The following is a 20,884-nucleotide window of genomic DNA, read 5'->3' on the forward strand; positions in this document are numbered from 1 at the left end:
CCTTGTCTGAAGACTTGCATAGCACCATTTAGAGTATGCATATCAGACAACTTTTCTAGTGATGGTATATTAAAAAGCAAGAGACTATTAAATAAAAGAACTTGATATGATTACATTTTATATATACATTCTTCTTTCAGCAGCTACCAGATTATTCTTTCAATGTGCAAGCATTGCAATTTAATTATCCCTATTTGAAAATTCTAATTTTGGAGAACAGAAAGGCATTTCATTATACATTCATTCCATTTCTCTAAGGTGTCTACAGGTGTTATCAAATTCATGTTCCAGAGTTACTCCAGGTGTATTACTAAAGGCTTTGAATCCTTCTGCAGAAGTAACAGCACATTGTAACTTACCTAAGCAGATGTGGCCAAGGGCTAGAGGTCCATGCCCTGGTTCTTCCAGATGGCTAAAGCCTTGCATTAGGCTTGTCAGCCAGTGGTAATGTCAGATTTCAAATTTGTTTCCAATTTCATGGGTTGAAGACTTACAGAAGCAGCAAAATACTAGTAATTTCAGTAATATAATAGTTCTTAAAACTCAATAGCCACTTGAAGATATTTTCTTGAGTTTCCTCACTTTGCACCCACAATGTAAAAGATAAAAATCACTACCATATCTGGCAGGGTTGGCTATTCCTGCATTATCGGCCAAACAGCCTTGAGCAAAGACAAAAATCACAGGAGTCTCTTGGGTAAAGAATAATTATTGTTATACCCATAATACAGAAGTTATTTGCAGATTTCTTTGTTTTTTTAGAACTTACGGATGCCCCTATCTGAATCTGTAGGTTTTGTGTGTTGTCATTGAATCTAAAGGAACACTACATTGCAGAAACAGAAAACTGTTCTAGAAGTTTCACTGTCAAGCCATAGAAAAATGTTCCAGAGTACCCTTGAGCTCTTTAATCTTTAATATATTCTCTGATGATTCTGGTGCTCCCTAGAGTTCCAATGGCCTGGATATAAGTATTACATTTCTTTGCAGAGATTATTGATAAACTGCAAAGTCTTTGGGAGGGGTGCTCAAAATGGGAGGTGATCAGAACTGATTGTTAATGTAAGGTAATATGTCCAAAGAGATTGCTCTCTGGCTGAAAGACTGTTCATCAGCTGTTCCCCACTACATAATTTCTTACAGTGCAACATAAGTACTGGAATCTTTGTGGTGTCTGTTCAAAATTATGTATTATCCAAATTATAACAGTAATATTTCTTTCATACTATGTTCCTATGCAGAGGGTTTTTTCCCCAATTATTTATTGTGATAAAATACATGTAACCTAAAATTTACCATCTTAACCATTTTAAGCATATAGTTCAGTGGTATTAAGTGGTTTCATATTGTTCTACAACCATCACCACTATTCATCTCCAGAATGCACCTTGTAAAACTAAAACTCTTTACCCATTAAACAATGCTTCCAACCTCCAGTTTTGAAAGGCTGAATATATACAAATGGACAATGGCCAGACCACACATAAACATAGTTCTGATGCACAACCTGCAGCAACCAGCCTAGGAAATGAACTCATCTACAGTGTCCAGCCCAGGAAGCTGGCCTGTTATCTTATTAGTCAGACTGGTAGGCATTCAGACCACTATCTCTATCCAGTCAGGGTAAGTGTACCTGAAGGCTTCCCTTTTTTCCACTATAAAGCTTTCCCACTCTGTCTGCTTTTGAGATTTTGCCAAAACTCAACTGATGGTGGCTGATCTCCCTGCTATAGCAAGCTTTGAATAAGTAGCCTTTGAGTGTTCTCATTTGGTTGGTATTCCTTTTTTCCAGTTTGAAAAGGTTAAACAGCTGTTCTACCAGAAGGTTTACAAGGACCAGCATGTTTGAACTTGTTCATAGAAGTAGTATGCCTGGTACCTTCATCTGCCACTAGGGCTCAAGGTAGCCCATCCACCACCAGATAAAATTTTTTTTATCAAGATTCTTTGAACATCCATTAGTGTTCCTCCAGGACCTACATGTGAAGTGAGTCAGAAAAAAAGAAAAAATAGAGAGGGGCAAAGAGGAAAAAAAGAAGAAAGGAAGAAAAAATATGTAAGAGACAGAGAGAAGAGAAGAAAGAAGAAAGAAGGAAAAAGTTTGTCAGATCTTGGACAGTGTTTTCTCAATATAAGCATTAACAACTAGTTAGCCTTTTGAATTAGAAAGCTGCCTAGATATCAGAATTTTTAGTAACAGAACGTTAACTTTTGGATATAAACTCTAATCTCTGCCTTGAAAAATGAAAAGTCATAATGTACGCTTATTTAATTTAGTTTGTTTCTTTTTACCTGGCTGGCAAGTTACTTCAATTGTATTCAGAACATTAGAATTGGTAGGAGCTTTTGTTTTGTCACAGCTTAGAAACTGACTGTTCCAGTTTGGAAAAAGAAAACCCAAAAACCTCAAAACCAATCCACCAACTACATGGAAAATCTCCTTATTATAATTTTCAATAAGAAAACTCTCCTTGGGGTGAAATTTCAATTAGAGATTAAAATAAAACAAAATTATCCAAAATTCATTAATATAGTGATGAAAAATTACAGATAGATAGTTCTATTCTCCCTACTAGAATATTATGATAGAAATGGAGTTAGGAATTAATGGGCCTTTTTGCAAAGTTGTTTCATAATAAAAACTATATAACTTGTGGGTTTTTTCATTTTAAACATTTCCCTATGAGAAGATGGGAAAATGATGAAGTAAATGTTCATGTACAACTCTCACTTCCCCCAAAATTAGTAACAATAATGAAAAATAGAGATTGAATCATTATTTATTACTAAAATAGAAAAAGGCTCCAATCACCATGTTGGAAGCATACACACCAAATACAATGCAATTTGGTCCCAGTTGAAAGAGGATATTGGAAGCTGATACAAAACTTTGTGTTGAGAAAATCTAGCAAAATTTCCTCTGAAGGACCTTGCTGGGCACCCTCAAATTGGAGGGCCTTAGGCTGTTTGGCTTGTAGGGTTTCTTTCCTGACCACATATCAACAGTGAAAGCAGCACAGATGCTAAAAACTCAAGGCTAATCAGTACTCGTTTCTGAAGTCTGGAAACAAAACACCTTTTGCACCTATAAGCCAGAGATTTTTTTTTTAAATATATGCCCACTAACATAATGAGATTCTATTACATATCCAGGAAAATGGCTAAAATATAAAGAATGACAAAACCAAATATCAGTGGGGCTGGGGGGCAACCATAATTTTTGTACATTGTTGGTGGGGGTGTGAAGAGGTACAATCATTTCAGGAAAAGTTCTGGCAGTTTGTTATAGAATTAACCATACATCTATCATATGACATAGCACTTCTTACAGGTTATTTAGCCAAGAGAAATGAAAATGTATGTTCACAATAAGATGTAAAAATTGATCACAGTAGTTTTATTCATAAGAGCCCAAACTGTAAATATCCCAGGTGTCCATCCTATTAGAGAATGGACAACCTGTGGTATATTCAGGTAATAGAATACTACTTAGCAGTAAAAAGGAACAATTCAGTGATATAACCAACAACATGGATGGATCTCAAAATTATTATGCTGAGTGAAAGAGGTTTTACATGAAAGAGTACATACGGATGGAGTTCAGGCTGGGCTGTCCCAAAACATGGCATATTGATTATTTTGAATTAAAGCTTTGAAGAATTAGCTGGTGCAAGAACACTCTGACCTACCTCTGTGCCCCCAAAAGCAGAAAATAAGTTCCCCATGTGAAAGGTACCCTTATGGAACCTGAAAGAAAAAAGGCATCTTCATCACCAGAGACAGGGAATTTAGGGCCGAGAAGACAATATAAACAAACGCTGTTACTTCATTAATTTGCTACCCGAAGCCCAAACCCCAAAACTGTCTTGTCTATTCTTCACAAATTTACTGTTTCTTTGTCTAAAAGATATAAAAGCTGTCTGCTTTGGTCACTTCTTTGAAACTCATATTTCTATGAGCTCCCATACATATAAACTAGATTTGTTTTTCTCCTGTTAGTCTGGTTTAAGTCAATTTAATTATTAAACCAGCCAAAAAACCTAGAGGGAGAGAAGGAAAAAAGCTTTCCTTTATCCTACAATACTCTTTGCCATATTATAGTCTGCCTTGTTTTCATAAGTGGTATAATATATACTGCATTATTCTACTTATATGAAATTTCAGAACAGGCAAAACTAACGTACAGAGAAAACTAACAGAACATCGTTTTTCTCTGGAAGGGTAAGGGCCAGGATTTTCTAGGAAGGGGCATGAGTGAACTTACTGCTGTTTTGAATTATTTTATGCCTCGATAGAAGATTGGGTTATATAGGTGTATATACTTGTCAAAACTCAACAAATGTATGTTTATGATTAAAATAAATTTCACTTCAAAGAAAGAAAACATGGCAAAAAATTTCACTCTAGTCAATGATAAATTTGCTGATGTATTTAGAGGAAAGAGTACTACTATCTGAAAATCAATTTGAAATGCATAAAAATAAGACGGATTAATGTATATACAGATGAATGGATAGACATGTGTGATTTTAAAAGTATAGTAAAATGTTAATACTAGAATTTAGGTTTTAAGAATATGGAAGTTCACTGTAAAATTCTTTAAATTTTACTTTAACTTAAAAATTTCTCATAATATTTATAAAATATTCAGACATAAAATATAGGAAGACAAAGACCCCAGTAGAAAAGTACCAGGTAGCAATCCTCTTTTCACTGATCCTGAATGAATTAATGGCTAAACATGGAAAATTAATAATCTGCTTCCAATCTCTGGGCTCAAATTTAAAGGTTTTGATCTTAAAATTTGTTTGCATCACCTGGAAGGGGAGTCAAGCAAACACCACTGAAAAGGTTCAGAATGAGCCACCTTAAAATGTGCCACTTTGGCATATGGGTTACCTTGAGCTGAAGTGAATCAAGGCCCAAAAAACTCAGGAAGAGCTTTTTATCTTCCCCCTTAACTGTCTTCAAAGAATTTACGTATGTGGGGAAATGGAACTTTCTGACCAGGATTACCACCTGGCCTTAATAGTGCCCATTGTGTATATAATAAGAGCATGTTTGTACATTTATGAGATGTTCACCTGCAACAGAGCCACTGGTCAGGCATGGGATTGCTGGTTCAAGGTAGGGGTGGAGGGGAAACTCCCATTCTCTCCTCCCCTCCATTCCTGTTACATAATTGGTCCCACGCCTGCCAGTCACTTGGGATGTGCCCAAAGAGTTCCCCCTGTTGTGTGTGTTGGGGCCAGTGAGAGGAGGGGAGAAAGAGAGCTTGGGAGCTGGGAGCTGGGTAGCCAAACAAGAGGCGGCCCTGAGTGGTGCTGGGGGAAGAGTGGGGGCAGCCTGGGTTTGGAGCCGAGAGAATGGGGTGGGAGCAAGGAAACCCTATAATTCCCAATTTCTTGCCCTTGCCTTTCTTCAGTTCAATGAATACATAGAGAACTTCCCCTGGGCAGGGAACCCCTCTTCTTGGAGCTACAGTATAGTTCTTGTCGGAGATAGCTACAAAGAATATGGCCTAGTTGTGGTAAGCTGCGGGAAGCCCCAGCAGGGCCTGGAGATCAAATTCCCCTGTGTCCCATGGTCTCTGCATGGCATGGCAAACATTTGTTTACCAGACATTTGCTTGTCCAGTCTTCCTGTAAAATGTCTTCCTTCCCTTTGCGGTCTCAGACCCTATCTCCTCCTTAGCTCAGAATGGCACATAGCCTCAATTGCCTGACTGCCTGGGAGTTTCATATTCTTAGGGTTCCCATATGTAATTAAATTTGTTTTTCTCCTATTAATCTGCTTTATATCAATTTACCTACCTAGGAAGTCTAAAAAAGAATGGAATATATTGAATTCTCCTACTTCATATTGAAAAAGAAAAAGTCCAAAGGCAGTCTTGTTTTCATTCTTTTCTGGGTCATCTTTTCCCCTCTCTCTTCCTGGATGTTTATATACTTTTATATTAAACTCTGTAATGTATCCCATTGGACAAAGTATCTAGATGTAGCTTTCCCTACACTGATTTTGCTGGTGTTCAGTGACTGTTTTGATCTTCACCCTCAGACCATTTTTTTTGATGTTCAAGAAGCATTTTATCAATTGTAACACTGATATATTGGTTATTTTTTCTTTGTCATTTGTCTCTCCACCTATTTCTGTTTTATATTTATGTTATCCACCTGTTTCAGCACAACCATTTCTGTATATAGTAACCTCTTTATCTTTTTCTCAATCTTTAAGACCTTCTCAGGTAGCTCATGTATAATAGAGCATGCAGTAAAAACTTGGCTTTACTGCTCAACAGCATTGCCTTGGTTTACATTGCCTAATTCACAGATTGTTGTAAAAATCAAATAATCCAGCAAATATAAAACTTATCATTGAATGAATGTATGTGATTATGTTGCAATATTGTATATTCTGTTCTTTATTTTTTTCCAAAATGGATCTGTAAGCAGCTCCTCAATTCTATTTGCCCTATAATCTTTTCCTATTTCAAATTTTGTCTTGTTTCATCTAATTTTATCCATCTCCTCTTCAAATTAATCCTGATGTCTATTCATTTGAGCTTTGTGAATCCTGGCTTTCTTATACTTTAGCACATAACATTTGTCTTCTTGTATTCTTTCTGAATATCAGATTATTTCTGAAATATTGCTTGGATTAACGTGAGCTATTACTTCCAGATGTATGCTCTATCTTTGAACTTCAAGGACTGTTTCTCCTCTTCATGGGAATATAGTTAAAGGACCACCTATTTTTGCTTTCCCCCACAGAGATGGGTTGGATTAGGGACAAGAAATTTGTATTTAATTCTTCCAGAAACTCTTCCTTCAGTCAGAGTAAGCCACTATTCATTAGCTCAATTTTATAGCTCCTTCTCTAACAGGAAGACAAATTAGCAAAAAAAGTCTTTAACTCCTCATGGCTATTATACTCTAGAGTAGTGGTTCCCAATCAGTGGTGATTATGCAACCCCCAACCCCCACCCCCAGGGAACATTTAGCAGTGTCTGGAGACATTTTTGGTTGTTTCAACTGGTGGAGGTGGCAGCATTGTCATTTACTTGGGAAGGGCTAAAGATACAACTAAACTCCCCACAACATATAGGAGAATATCCCACAACAAATAATAATCTGCCTCCAAATGTCAGTAATTTTGAGGATTAGAAACCCTACTCTTGAGCTTACTGCTTGCTCCTACCTTAATTATTTTAAGGAGAAATTTCAGTGGCTTAAGATACTTAGACATGAGTTTCCAGAAACTATGACTCCACAAAGATTACGTTTTAGGAATTTTTCAGCCCAATTGTGCAGATTCTAACAATTTACAGTCCATTTCAAACTGTCAAGACCTTTAAATCCAATATTCTATTGAAATCTTCAACAGAGACAGGGCTTGAGAGATCAAAGTTTACTTTATTTTAAATAAAATTTCTATGATGTATCAGAAAATTAGGCAGGATGTTCTCAAAGAACTGAAATGTCAGTTTGGCTGGAGAAAACATTTCAAAAGTGACAAATAACATCTGAGTTCAGACATGCTAACCTGAGGAAAAAAGTTAAGTCTTCTCTGAACTTATTCTTTTTGAACAGCTGAAATCTGAAAAAGAAAAGCTAGACTTTTCTTTATCTACTGAACAGACATGAAAGCTTTTTAACCAAGCAATGAAGAGATAAAGCAGATAAAAGTATTATAACTAAAACAGTCACTGAAATCATTTGAGGCAAGTCAAAATAATTGCTGCTTTTTAAAACCTGTCTCCTCGTCTCCCTAAAACATTAGAATGATTCAGCATTAATCTAAGCAAAGCAAGCTCAGAGAGAGAAAAAGGAAAAATAAAACATGAGGAAAGGGTATGGCTATGAAGACAGAATCCACATGGCTTTAGAGACAATTAACTTAATGAAATATGATAAACACTGGAACCATGTAGCTAGAGCTGGAAACAAAAAAAGACGGTAACACTGCACTAAAAATAGCTAGCTATATATAGAACAGCATCCTAATCTAACAGGCAGACACACCATAAACTTTAATGGAGTCATTTGATGATTGCACATTTTGTCTCCCTAAAACTTTAAGTGTATCATATCCATCATCATTAACTTTAATGGATGAATCCACAAGAGCCTGGGATGTAAGCATGAATAATTGGTTGGGGACAACAGGAATACATGTGTAGATAGAAAGCCATGATAACTATTAAAGTATAATTTTATATATAAAAACAAAAATAAATAACTGACATAACATGATCTATATAAAGAAAAACTGGAAAAAATAGCTTTAGAACACAAAAATAGTTAAAACAGTCATCAACAAGGAAGGGTGTGTAGAATGGACTGTGAGAGTTTATGTAAATCAGAATTGGCCATGTACTGGAATATCCAGTAGTATAAATCCAGTATTATAAATTCCCCCCAAACTGATCTATAGATCCACTAAGTTTACCATAAAGATCCCCAGCAGGTTTTAATTTAGTTTTCTTTTTCATGTGTGTGTGAGTGGAAGTCAACCAACTAATCAACTAACCTAAAATTTATATGGAAAAGAAAACGCAAATCAATCTCAACAATCTGGAAGAACTTAATGTATATTAAGACTTATTAAAGAGCTATTTATGACAGTATGTTACTGATTGAATGAATAAACTAATATGTTGCATTATATTCACACAATGGGTGAATGTAATAAAGATGAATACACTACTCCTTCTTGCATCATCAAGGATGAGTCTCATAAAAGTAACTTTTAGCAAAAATACTCCCATCCACAAAAGGATATGTACTGGATGATTCCATTATATCAAGTTTAAAAATAAGGAAAACTGATCTATGCTATTAAATCACGATAATGGTAACCTTTGGTAAAGAAGACATTATAGAGATTATGATGGGGCTTAGAGAGGGAATTGCTAAATTTTGTTTAGTTTTTAGAATGGGTTGTGGTCACATAAGCATAATCACTTTGCTAAATCCACTGATATGTCTACTCAGGAATTGTGAATGTGTCTTTAAGAATATTATATTTAAATATTAAAAAATATTTTATTATTTTCTTTTATAAAAAAGGATTCTATGGGCTTATAAGGAACAATATGTTTCAGTTGCAAACACATTGAGTATAATTTAAAAAATTAATGAGTTTATAATGTTGCTCAAAAAATCCTTATTGGCCACCACTGGATGCTGCTATGGTACACTGTCATTGCTCTGAAAATTGATAAATAGAAGGAAATCTTCCATTTACTCTATGTCAGAGTAACTAAATATTTGTTGAGGGAAGTTCTCTTTAAAAAAGAATTTCAGCTTGATACAGAATAATAGAATTATAAAATTGCAATTTTAAAATCTAATGAAAAAATGGAAGTAGCCCACAAACTTCAATGGATGCTCAATCCTTTAGATAAGGTTGTGATGGAAAAGTTTAAGATGGGGGATAACACTGATCCCACCTAAACCCAGTAACCAGACTTAGTATAACTAATAGACAACCCTACATTATGTGTCTACTGATATGACACAATAGGAAATACATGTACCACCTGTAAGATATCTTATCAAAATATTGTTCCTGAATATAATAAGCCCTATAGATCTTGCAGAAATTGATAGGAAATGTGGAGAGTAGGGTGATATGCAGACTAGAAAGTGAAAGCACACCATGAGAAAAGAAAAGTCAACTTCAGAATATAGGTCTTTTTATAGAATAAGTGACCTGGTTTATCCAACAAACAAACACATTAGGAAAAAAAAAAGTGAGGAACATGTTACACAACCAAAGATACTTCAGAGACCTAGTAACCAAATTCAATGTTGGAATTTATTTGAATACTAATTTAAAATAAAAAATATTTAAAAATTGACTTTGAGATAATCAGGGAAATTTGAATATGGATTGTGTATTTGTTGATATAAAGGAATAATAATTATGTTAAGTTTCATAATGGTATGGTGAATGTGTTATCATAATGGCCCTGATCAGTTAGAGCTGCTGACTGAAAAATTTAGAGTGGAAATGTCACAGTACCTTTGTTTTACTTTTAACTTCTCCAAAAAATTCCTGCTTACCCACAAATACACAGATACACATCATATATATGAGAATTAATTTTCACAAAGTATCACAAGACAACCCATTAATAGAGTAACACTAGGTTTGTTTAAAATCATTTTAGTCAGGAAGAATACCATATTGATACAGAGTTAGCAGTGTCTCAGGCTCAAGTGGTTTAGGGAAAGGAACTGAATGGGATTGGGCAAAAAAGTCATAATATAATAATTTAGGACTAGTGAGGTAGCAAGGACCTTAAAGCAAGTTTCCATAAGTAAACTTGTTTGCCTAGATGAATAGACTACTATCTTCAATAAACTAATTTGTAGGAGTTTCCTGAAGTAAATAATAAAATTATTGATTAATTTATGGTCTTTCATTTCCAGACCAAAGGTTTCCTGGAAAGAAAATAAAGCAACTAACTCATATTGATATAGATGATCTTAGTTGTCAGGAAATAAATAGATTTGCAAAATGTTGGTGACTGTTGAGGCTACATGTGGATATAAAGGATTAGCTTATTTTACTTTCCTATAGTTCTGTATTAATTAAACAATTCCAATAATAGCTTGTAAGGCAGTAATATTGAGATCCTCTTCTTTCATAATATCTAAGGAAGCCACTTGGTTATAAATGAACATTTGGAGAACTAAAGAAAGAAGTGGTTAAAAGGATCGGGTAAGAAAGGAACTGGATAAACATCAAGAGTAATAGGAAATGTCCTAATGTGACAGTTAGAAAATAGTTATCTGACATGGATGCTTGTAAATCAAAATACCTGTAAATTTGTATCTTAGCTAATTTGTAAAGTACTTAATATATCCCAGATATTCTGTTAAATGCATAATATGTTTTATGTCATTTGATTCATGCAAAAACTCTTTGAGATAGGAATTCTTAGTAGCAGCATTTTACAGTTGACTTTACTAAGATTTCACAAGGTCAGTATCATGTTCAAAGATGTAAAGCTAGAAAAAGATGGAATACAATTTGAAGACAGCCTCTTCTGGCTCCAGAAAGTGAGGGCTAAACTGCTGCAATAAGATAATTAAACTTCACAAATGGAATGGAAGGTTTTTCCTAAACTATTATTTTCACTTTTTAGGGTATAGAAACTTCATACTTCATATGGAAGCCAGTGCCTGTGAACATGTCTAGTATACTTTGAGAAGCAAGTTTGATCCCAAGACCTATCTAAAGAGAACAGCAGTAACTCCAGATAAATGGTGTTTATGCTTAAATGCTCAAGTTGGACAAATACATTGCAGCTGAATTTCAGTTACAGTCTTGATAAATGGATGAGGGCCCCTGACTTGGAACTACCAGTACTTAGAAGCACCTAAGAATGTGGTCATTTGTCAACATTACTGCTTGCTTTGCTTTTAGAAACACAAGCAATGTGCTCATACACTGACATTAGTGCATACGAAATGTGCAATCTATCATCATCATCAACAAATATTTCTGGAGCGCTCGCTGTAAGCTAGTTTCAGAAGTTGCCATGGGAATTTATACGGCATAGAGAAACCATTGTGTTTTTCCTTCCTTTCCTTTTCATCCATATGTGATATTCCTAAGAAATGTGAACATTGAAAAAATATACTTACCCATCACAAATCTGACAATTTAGAAAGCTGAAAATGCCTTTTTGCCCCTGTTATAATTTGTATTGAATTCAAGATATACCATAGTCATGATTCTTTTGTAAACAGGGTGGGGTTTTAAAATATGAATTAAATGAGTGATCAGTCAGACATTAGATTGCTGATCACCACTGTTTTGAATTTGGGAAAAATGGAAAGAAATATAAGACATGTTTTCACTTGTACATATTGCCAGCTACAGCATACTATTTTGAGTAGACATGTAAAGGAAGACGCTAACTTGTTTTCCTATGGGCACTTAAATTGTAAACACTTCCTGAATCAGTATTCAGTTAGTTCTGCTATGGTTTAGATCTCACCACCTTATCTATTAAATAAATATTATTTTTACCGGATGCAATCCCTATGCAAATAAACGGCAAAGGTTATTTCCATTTCATTTTTGCAAAGGACAGATCTGCAACAGTATTTGTTTAAAATACGTTGTTATTCATCTACTTTCGAGCAGAATTGGTGTTGGCCAACAAAGAGAGAGAACTGGGTTACTAGGCAACATATGCTAACAGTGTTACTTTTAAGAAGTCATTAGCAATTAACTTCCCTCACTGTATTTTAACTACAAGACTGTTGTGGGAGCAGAAAAATTTTTCCTCCACTACAGTTGGTGACCTAGATGGGACAAACTTCACTGGCTAGACAGTGTTCATTCCAGGGCTGCTGCAGTTGAGAGACTCTGGGACCTGTGATAAGTGTTGGCAGTAGGAAGGAATTCCTACCATGTTAGTCCCAGGGATCTCTGCCGGCAGGAATTGGTGGAACCAAGAGTGCTGAGTCTTGTCTTTTCCTTTTCTAAATCAGGACAAAATATCTGTGGAACTGCTCCTTGGATATGGCAACTCTGGTAAAGATTTGATATGAGTACTTCTGATTGTTTTGATTCTTTTTGTCCCAGAGATGGTCACAGTTTTCTTTGTTTCTGTTATGTCATTTATGATAGGGAGAAAAACCAGAGGGTAGAGCACAGGTAAGCCTGCTGTTCAACCTGGCCTCACAGTGGTGAGTTCAGTTTTCACCAGACTCAGTCTCTTTAGACAAACTTTGTTGTGAGTAAATATGTACGTGAAGTAAAGGCTGTTGCTAAGGGACACCTTGGAAGCCAAAGCTGCAAAGGCACAAGTTGAGCACCTCAGGGCTATTAGAGTACTTGCCACCTAACCCAAAGATCCCATGTTAGAATAAGTTTGTCCTGGAATGGGTTGGACCGGCACTGGGTCACTAACGAAGAAAATTTCCACACAATGAAGTACTGTGTAAAATATCACATAGCCCCAACCCCTCTTAGGTATTAGTTTGTTTCCAAGAGACCAAAGGCTTAGCTAAAGCTGTTAATGTGGATATAAGAAAAACCAGATGAGGTTTCCCTTTAATTTTGCTCTATGTCTTGAGAGCTTGGCTTTAAGACCAATGAGAATATTCTCTCGGGTCTCTGCCAATCGGAGGATGCATGTACTGTTGTGTATCTGGCAGACTGCCAAATAGGCTGTGGATCTGAGAAACAATGTTCCCTTTGTCTGGCTGTGCCAGCATTCAGGGGAATTTGTCATAAGGGGTCCTGGTCCGTAAGAGGCCTTTGTTGTCCAGTCACTAATCTGGTTGAACAGAAATGTAGGTTGTGCTCCATTAGGCTAACTTTAGGAGTGAACTTTCTGGATCTTATGAAGGGCTGCATTTTTTTGTACTCTCCTTTGGGGACATCTCTTACATGGTTAAGCCATAAAAAGACTTGAGGGTTTGAGTTCCTATTGAGATGAATGTAAGATCCTGCTCATCAATAGCCAGATAATGGATGCTGTGAATTGGCCATATTTGACAGAAAAAAAAAATTTGAGAAAGCTCTCACCCAACACAGTTGTATCACTTGTACCTATAGAAAGACCAAATTAAAAAGAGGACACAAAGAAATAAAATAGCTACCCTTAGGGACACACTTAACAAGAAGAAAGAACAGAAATTAGAACAAACATTAAAACCAACATACACTTCCCTTCTCAAAATCTGGCCCCATCTGCCTGTTTTAAGTTCCCTTTCCCTATAAGATTCATAGAGAAGACTCTGGTCTGATCTCCAGGCTCAGGGGTTTACAGGTTACTCATGTAAATGCTGTCATAAGGGGCCCTGGTCTGTAAGAGGCTTTTGCTGTCTAGTCATTAATTTGGTTGGACAGAAATGTGGGTTGTGCTAGTTTAAGTTTGTTGGTTTAATTAAAATAGGCATGTCTTTAGAGTTGACACTGAACATAATGTAGACACACAACTTCTGTTCTGCGTTTATTAGCCAAGTTCATATTATATTTCTTATACAATTTGTCACCCAGAAACACAGCTTCAGATGATGATTGCCTTTGTCTAGTGGTTCATGAAGTTTTTGTGAATACACTAAACAAAATTGTTGGGAGCAAGTGATTTAGATAGATATAAGTGGAATAAGAGTTTTTTAGGTAAACTTTTTATCAATAATTCTATTTTATGGTATGTGTACTTAAAAATAGTTCCCAAAATCTATTTGACAACTTGAAACTTTAGAGTTTTCTAAGTTAAGTTAAATGATGGAATTTATTGACTAGATCATTTCCAAATAAGATAAAATAGCAAAACATTACTAATTGAACATAAGTTTCTCTATTTTTGGCTTCCTATTGCAGAGAAACTAAGATAAGTTGGTCTATTAGTAAACATGTCTTATGCCACATTAAAAGAACATACTATAAAAAAAGCATATGTTTCTAGAAATTATGAAATGCACTAAAAAATTTGCCAGTCTAAAAGAATACTAGTGTAACACAAAATTCACAACTACTTATGACTTAGTTTTCACTAGAAATTAAAGTTTCTAAGGGTTAAGAATTCTAATTAACAGATATAATTAAAATAACTCTGCAAGGAAAGTCTAAATATGGTTATCTTTGATTTAAATGGGGGTGACTGTAGACAGAAAACTTATGTTTCAGTAGAAAGTAAATACACACTTGTGTGTATTAGATTCTTGTCCTGTAAGTTATCTCTGAGGTTTCTTGTCTACCATATAAACTAGACTGGATCATGAATTCTTCTTCTTCTAGTTTCCTCCAATATTTGGCTACAACTCTGTGAACTAACATATCCAGTTTTCTCCTACCCTTCTGACCTGGAATCGTTGAGAACAAAGCTACTCTTTTTCTAAAACCATGCAAGCTAAAGTTGCACAACTTGATATAAACTTCAGAGAAATCACCACGATACCATGGACAATCTTCATGCCTGTTGCTGTATGGATGACTCAGAAAGATCACCTGAGGTATTCAAACTACAAACCAGAGCAATCTATCAGATTGTCACTACCTGACTTCACTCCAACTAAAGATAACTTTGAGCTGTACATCTAAAAATCCTCTCAACTAGTTGGCTTCAGAATGCAGAAACTAAGATTATAGTCTGACCCAATCATTAGCTATTGCTTTTCTTTTCTTTCCATAGAAATGCCTTTTATTAAATACCTGATTGCTTGCACCATAGGCTTAACTTATGATAGCCCACCTGCATCACTACTTCTTGAAACAAGACACAACTATTTAACTGAAGTGACCTATTCTCAGGACTAAGAGATTGGTTCAATGAGATGGAGCAATCTACCAACTCAGTTTCTGTACTGTGAAACTTCTTGGGTAAGTTTCAAAGGTGGGACTGAAATGTGAGGGCAAAATACATGATGCCAAAATATGCTACTTTGGCATGTGGATTATTTTCAATTGAAGGCAATCAAGACCCAGTAGATTCAAGAAAAACTTATTTCTCCTTTAACTATCTACAAGAACTTATATAGGGGATGTGACCCAGAAAGAGCTATTACCAGAGATAACTTTTTATCTAAATGACCTATTTGTATGTCAGGGCAAACACCTAATTTCCAAACATCTGCTCTTTTATTGTCCTGTGACTCACCCTCTCCCCCTTTGAAGCCCCAGACCCTTATCCCATTCCTTAGCTTAGGAAAGCATACAAGCCTCAACTGCCTGACATGTTCTCAGGTCTCATATTCTTATGTGGCTCCCATACGTACATAATTAAATTTATTTTTCTCCTGCTAATTTGTTTTATATCAATTTGATTTATAGACCAGAAGGGCAGAAGAAAAATTTTTTCCTACACTTTCAACTTATATCTAATTGAAATTGGAGATAATGGATCATAAGTTTTAATCTCTTTATCTCAAGATGCTGTCAACTTCAACTTATTAATAGTCTTCCATGCCTTCTGTAGGAGAGATACAGTATAAACATCACGGATTATTGGATTAAAGATGGCGGTGTGAGAGGTAGGGCAGAGACTTCCTCCTAAAACCACATATAATATGAACATACAATTAATACAACTAATCCTGAAAGAGAAACAGGAAAGAAGGTTGCACCAGACTGTTTACACCTGGAGAAAGGAGGAGACGTCACGGAACAGGGTAACGTACCAAAGCTGTGACCCGGTGGGGCCCAAGCCCTTCCCCCACCCCAGCTCACAGGCAGGAAGAAGAGAAATAGAGCAGGGAGGGAGTGGAGGCCTGGGACTGCTGAACACCTAGCCCTGGAGATCTGCTCTGGGAGCATGAACCTACATTGCATGGTGCTCTGGTGATTTAGTGAGGTTGTAAAGCTAAGATAGATGGAACACCGGAGAGACGGAGATTCCAGCTGCTTGTGGAAAACAGGGACTCATATCCAACTGATCTGGGTGGTCAGCCTGAGAAACTTCCTAAAAACAAGAGGGCTGCTAAAGGGGCAAGGACTGCACAGAGCTTACTGCTCAGGAGAAATGACAGGTAGAAAAAATTGTCTGGGTGCACTCTGTCCAGCAGGCTGGGAGCTTAAACGATCTTCAGGTGCTCCATCACCCTGGTGGGCTATGCAGCTCCAAGGCCCCCCACCATGATACACAGCCTGCTGTGTCTTCCTCCCAGCTAGGCTGCACCTGGCTCATGCTTGCAAATGGGCAATGCCTGCCCTAGTGTCAGGCCAGCCAGAGGGAAGCTCCCCCTATGGCATCTACAAACACAAAGCACAGAGGCTTAAACCTGTGTGTTCATCCCACTGGTTCTGGCAGTGGAGACAGGCATAGCAGCCAAGAAGCAGGAAATAGTTCTTTCCTCCCTCCAAGCACTAACACTGATTGCCTGCAACTGCTGCCATTGCTCCAGGAGCTGAGCAGCTCCAGAGAGTAGAGCTTCTGGGCACTAGAGGGCACCACAGACAAATTATGAAATGTCAAAGGAACCTGGTTCAAAGGAATATTATGAATATACATGAAAAAGATTAAAATGAAATTGACCTCATGAATCTTCCTGAGAGAGATTTCAATATAAAAATCACTAACCTGCTCATGGAGGTACAGAAAAATATTCAAGAAATCAGGAACGAATTTAGGACAGAGATCCAGTCATTGAAGAACACAATGGAGGGTATTAAAAGCAGATTAGATATGGTGGAGGAGATGATAAATGAAATAGAAATTAGGGAAGAGGAACACAAAGAACCTGAGGCACAGAGAGAAAAAAGGATACCTAAGAATTAAAGAATATTGAGAGAACTGTGAGACCAATTGAACCAGAACAATATTCACATTATAGGGGTACAAGAAGAAGAAGAGAGAGGAAAAGAGATACAAAGTCTCTTTGAAGCAGTTATTGCTGAAAACTTCCTGAATCTGGGGAAGGAGATAGACTCTCAGGCCATGGAGGTGCACAAATCTCCCAACACAAGGGACCCAAGGAGGACAATACCAAGACATATAATAATTACAATGGAAAAGATCAAGGATAAGGACAGCCTATTAAAAGAAGCCAGAGAGAGAAAAATGATCACCTACAAAGGAAAACCCATCAGGCTATCATCAGACCTCTCAACAGAAACCTTTAAGGTCAGAATGGAGTGGCATGATGTATGATGTATTTATTGCAATGAAGCAGAAGGGCCTCGAACAAATAATACTGTATCTGGCAAGCTTATCATTTAAATTTGATGGAGGGATTAAACAATTCCCAGATAACCAAAAGCTGAGAGAATTGAGCTCCCACAAGCCATCTCTCCAGTGTATTTTGGAGGGACTCCTATAGATGGAAGTGTTCCTAAGGTTAAATAGCTGTCACCAGAGTTAATAAATATGAATAGACAAAGAGTAAAATATGATACATAATATATACAGAATGGAGGAGGAGGAAGAGGAGGGAATAAAAAAACCTTTAGATTGTGTTTGTAATAGCATAGGAAGTGAGTTAAGTTAGACTCTTAGATAGTAAGGAAGTTACCCTTGAACCTTTGGTAATCATGAATCTAAAGCCTGAAATGACAATAAGTACATACCTATTGATAATAAGCTTAAATGTAAATGGTCTGAATGCACCAACCAAAAGACATAGAGTCACTGAATGGATAAATAAACAAGACAAAACTATATGCTGCCTACAAGAGACTCACTTCAAACCAAAATACATAGAGAGACTAAAAGTGAAGAGATGGAAAAAAATATTTCATGCAACTAATATGGTGAAAAAAGAGGGTGTTACAGTACTTGTATCAGACAAAATAGACTTCAAAACAGAGTAAGTCAAAAGAGACAGAGAAGGACATTACATAATGATAAAAGGGTCAATCCAAGAAGAGGATAAAACCATTAAAAATATCTATGCATACAACACAGGAATACCTACATATGTAAAACAAATACTGACAGAATTAAAAGGGGAAATAGAATAATGTGTTCATTCTAAACTTCGACACTCCACTCACTACAAAGGAAAGATCAACTAGATGGAAAATAAGGAGACAGAGGCCTTGAACAACACAGTAGAACAGATGGAACCAACAGACATCTATAGAACTCTCCACCCAAAAGCAGCAGGTTGCACATTCTTTTCAAGTGCATATGGAACATTTTCCAGAAGAGACCACATACTAGGCCACAAAAAGAGCCTCAATAAATTCAAAACGATTGGAATTCTACCAGCCAGTTTCTCAGACCACAAAGGTATGAAACTAGAAATAAATTAAGCAAAGAAAATGAAAAATCCCACAAACACATGGAGGCTTAAGAATATGCTCCTAAATAATCAATGAATCAATGACCAAATTAAAACAGAGATCAACCAACATATGGAGACAAATGAAAACAATAGCACAATGCCTCAAATTCTGTCAGACTCAGCAAAGGCAGTTCTAAGAGGGAAGTATATAGCAAACCAGGCCTATTTAAAGGAGGAAGAACAATCCCTAATGGATAACCTTCATTCACAATTACTGAAATAGGAAAAAGAAGAACAAATGAAGCCCAAATTCAGCAGAAGGAGGGACATAATAAAGATCAGAGAAGAAATAAATAAAATTGAGAAGAATAAAACAATGGAAAAAAATTGATGAAACCAAGACACGTTTCTTTGAGAAAATAAACAAAATGAATAAATCTGTAGCCAGACTTATTAAGAAAAAATTAGAATCTACACACATAAACAGAATCAGAAATGAGAAAGGAAAAATCATGACAGACACCACAGAAATACAAAGAATTATTAGAGAATACTATTAAAATACATATGCTAAAAAACTGGATAACCTAGAAGAAATGTATATCTTTATAGAAAACTACAACCTTCCAAGATTGACCCAGGAAGAAACAGAAAATCTAAACAGACTAATTAACAGCAATGAAATTGAAATGGTAATCAAAACATACCCAATTAAAAAACACCTGGACCAGTTGGATTCACCGCTGAATTTTATCAGACATTTAGAGAAGACATAGTACCCACTGTCCTTAAAGTTTTCCAAAAAATAGAAGAGGAGGGAATACTTCCAAACTCATACTATGAAGTTATAATAGACATATACCAAAACCAGGCAAAGACACCACAAAAAAGAAAACTACAGAAAAATATCCCTGATGAACACAGATGCAAAAATACTCAACAAAATATTAGCAAACCGAATTCAAAAGTACATCAAGAGGGTCATACATGGTGATCAAGTGGGATACATCCCAGGGATGCAAGGATGGTACAACATTCAAAAATCCCTCAACATTATCCACCATATCAAAAAAAGGACAAAAATACATGAACATTTCCATAGATGCTGAAAAAGTACTTGACAAAAGTCAACATGCATTCATGATAAAAACTCTCAACAAAATGGGTATAGAGGGCAAGTACCTCAACATAATAAAAGCCATATATGACAAACCCACAGCCAACATCATACTTATCACTGAGAAGCTGAAAGTTTTTCATCTAAGTTCGGGTACTGGAGGTAATAGCCACCACAATCAGACAATACAAAGAAATAAAAGGCATCCAGACTAGTAAGGAAGAAGTTAAACTGTCACTATTTGCAGATGACATGATATTGTACATAAAAAACCCTAAAGAATTCACTCCAAAACTACTATAACTAATATCTGAACTCAGCAAAGTTGCAGGATACAAAATTAATACACAGAAATCTGTTGCTTTGCTATACACTAATGATGAACTAGCAGAAAGAGAAATCAGGAAAACAATTCCATTCACAGTTGCATAAAAAAGAATAAAATACCTAGGAATAAACTAAGCAAGGAAGTGAAAGACCCCCTGAAAACTACAAGATACTTCTAAGAGAAATTAAAGAGGATACTAATAAATGGAAATTCATCCCATGCTCTTGGGTAGAAAGAATTAATATTGTTAAAATGGCTATCCTGCCTAAAGCAATCTACAGATTCAATGCAATCCCTATCAAAATACCAACAGCATTCTTCAACAAACTGGAACAAATAGTTCTAAAATTCATATGGAACCACAAAAGACCCCGAATAGCCAAAGAAATCTGGAGAAGAAAGAATACAGCAGGGGCAATTACTCTCCCTGACTTCAAGCTGTACTACAAAGCCACAGTAATCAAGACAATTTCGTACTGGCACAAGAACAGACCCATAGACCAGTGGAACAGAACAGAGCAACCAGATATTAACCCAGGCATATATGGTCAATTAATATATGATAAATGACCCATGGATTGGGAAATAACAGCCTCTTCAACAGCTGGTATTGGTGAAACTGGACAGCTGCATATAAGAGAATGAAACTAGATTACTGTCTAACTCCATACACAAAAGTAAATTCAAAATGGATCAAAGACCTGAATGCAAGTCATGAAACCATAAAACTCCTAGAAGAAAAAA

At 36.1% G+C, this 20,884-nt stretch overlaps 1 pseudogene; it reads right to left on the reverse strand.

Annotated features, from left to right (window-relative positions):
* Positions 1-203: 203 nt before the first annotated feature.
* Positions 204-20,884, reverse strand: part of LOC118967264 (archaemetzincin-2-like) — a 48,939-nt pseudogene continuing 28,258 nt past the window's right edge.

This window comes from Manis javanica, chromosome X, assembly GCF_040802235.1.
Source record: "Manis javanica isolate MJ-LG chromosome X, MJ_LKY, whole genome shotgun sequence".
In the NCBI taxonomy this organism is placed as follows: Eukaryota; Metazoa; Chordata; class Mammalia; order Pholidota; family Manidae; genus Manis; species Manis javanica.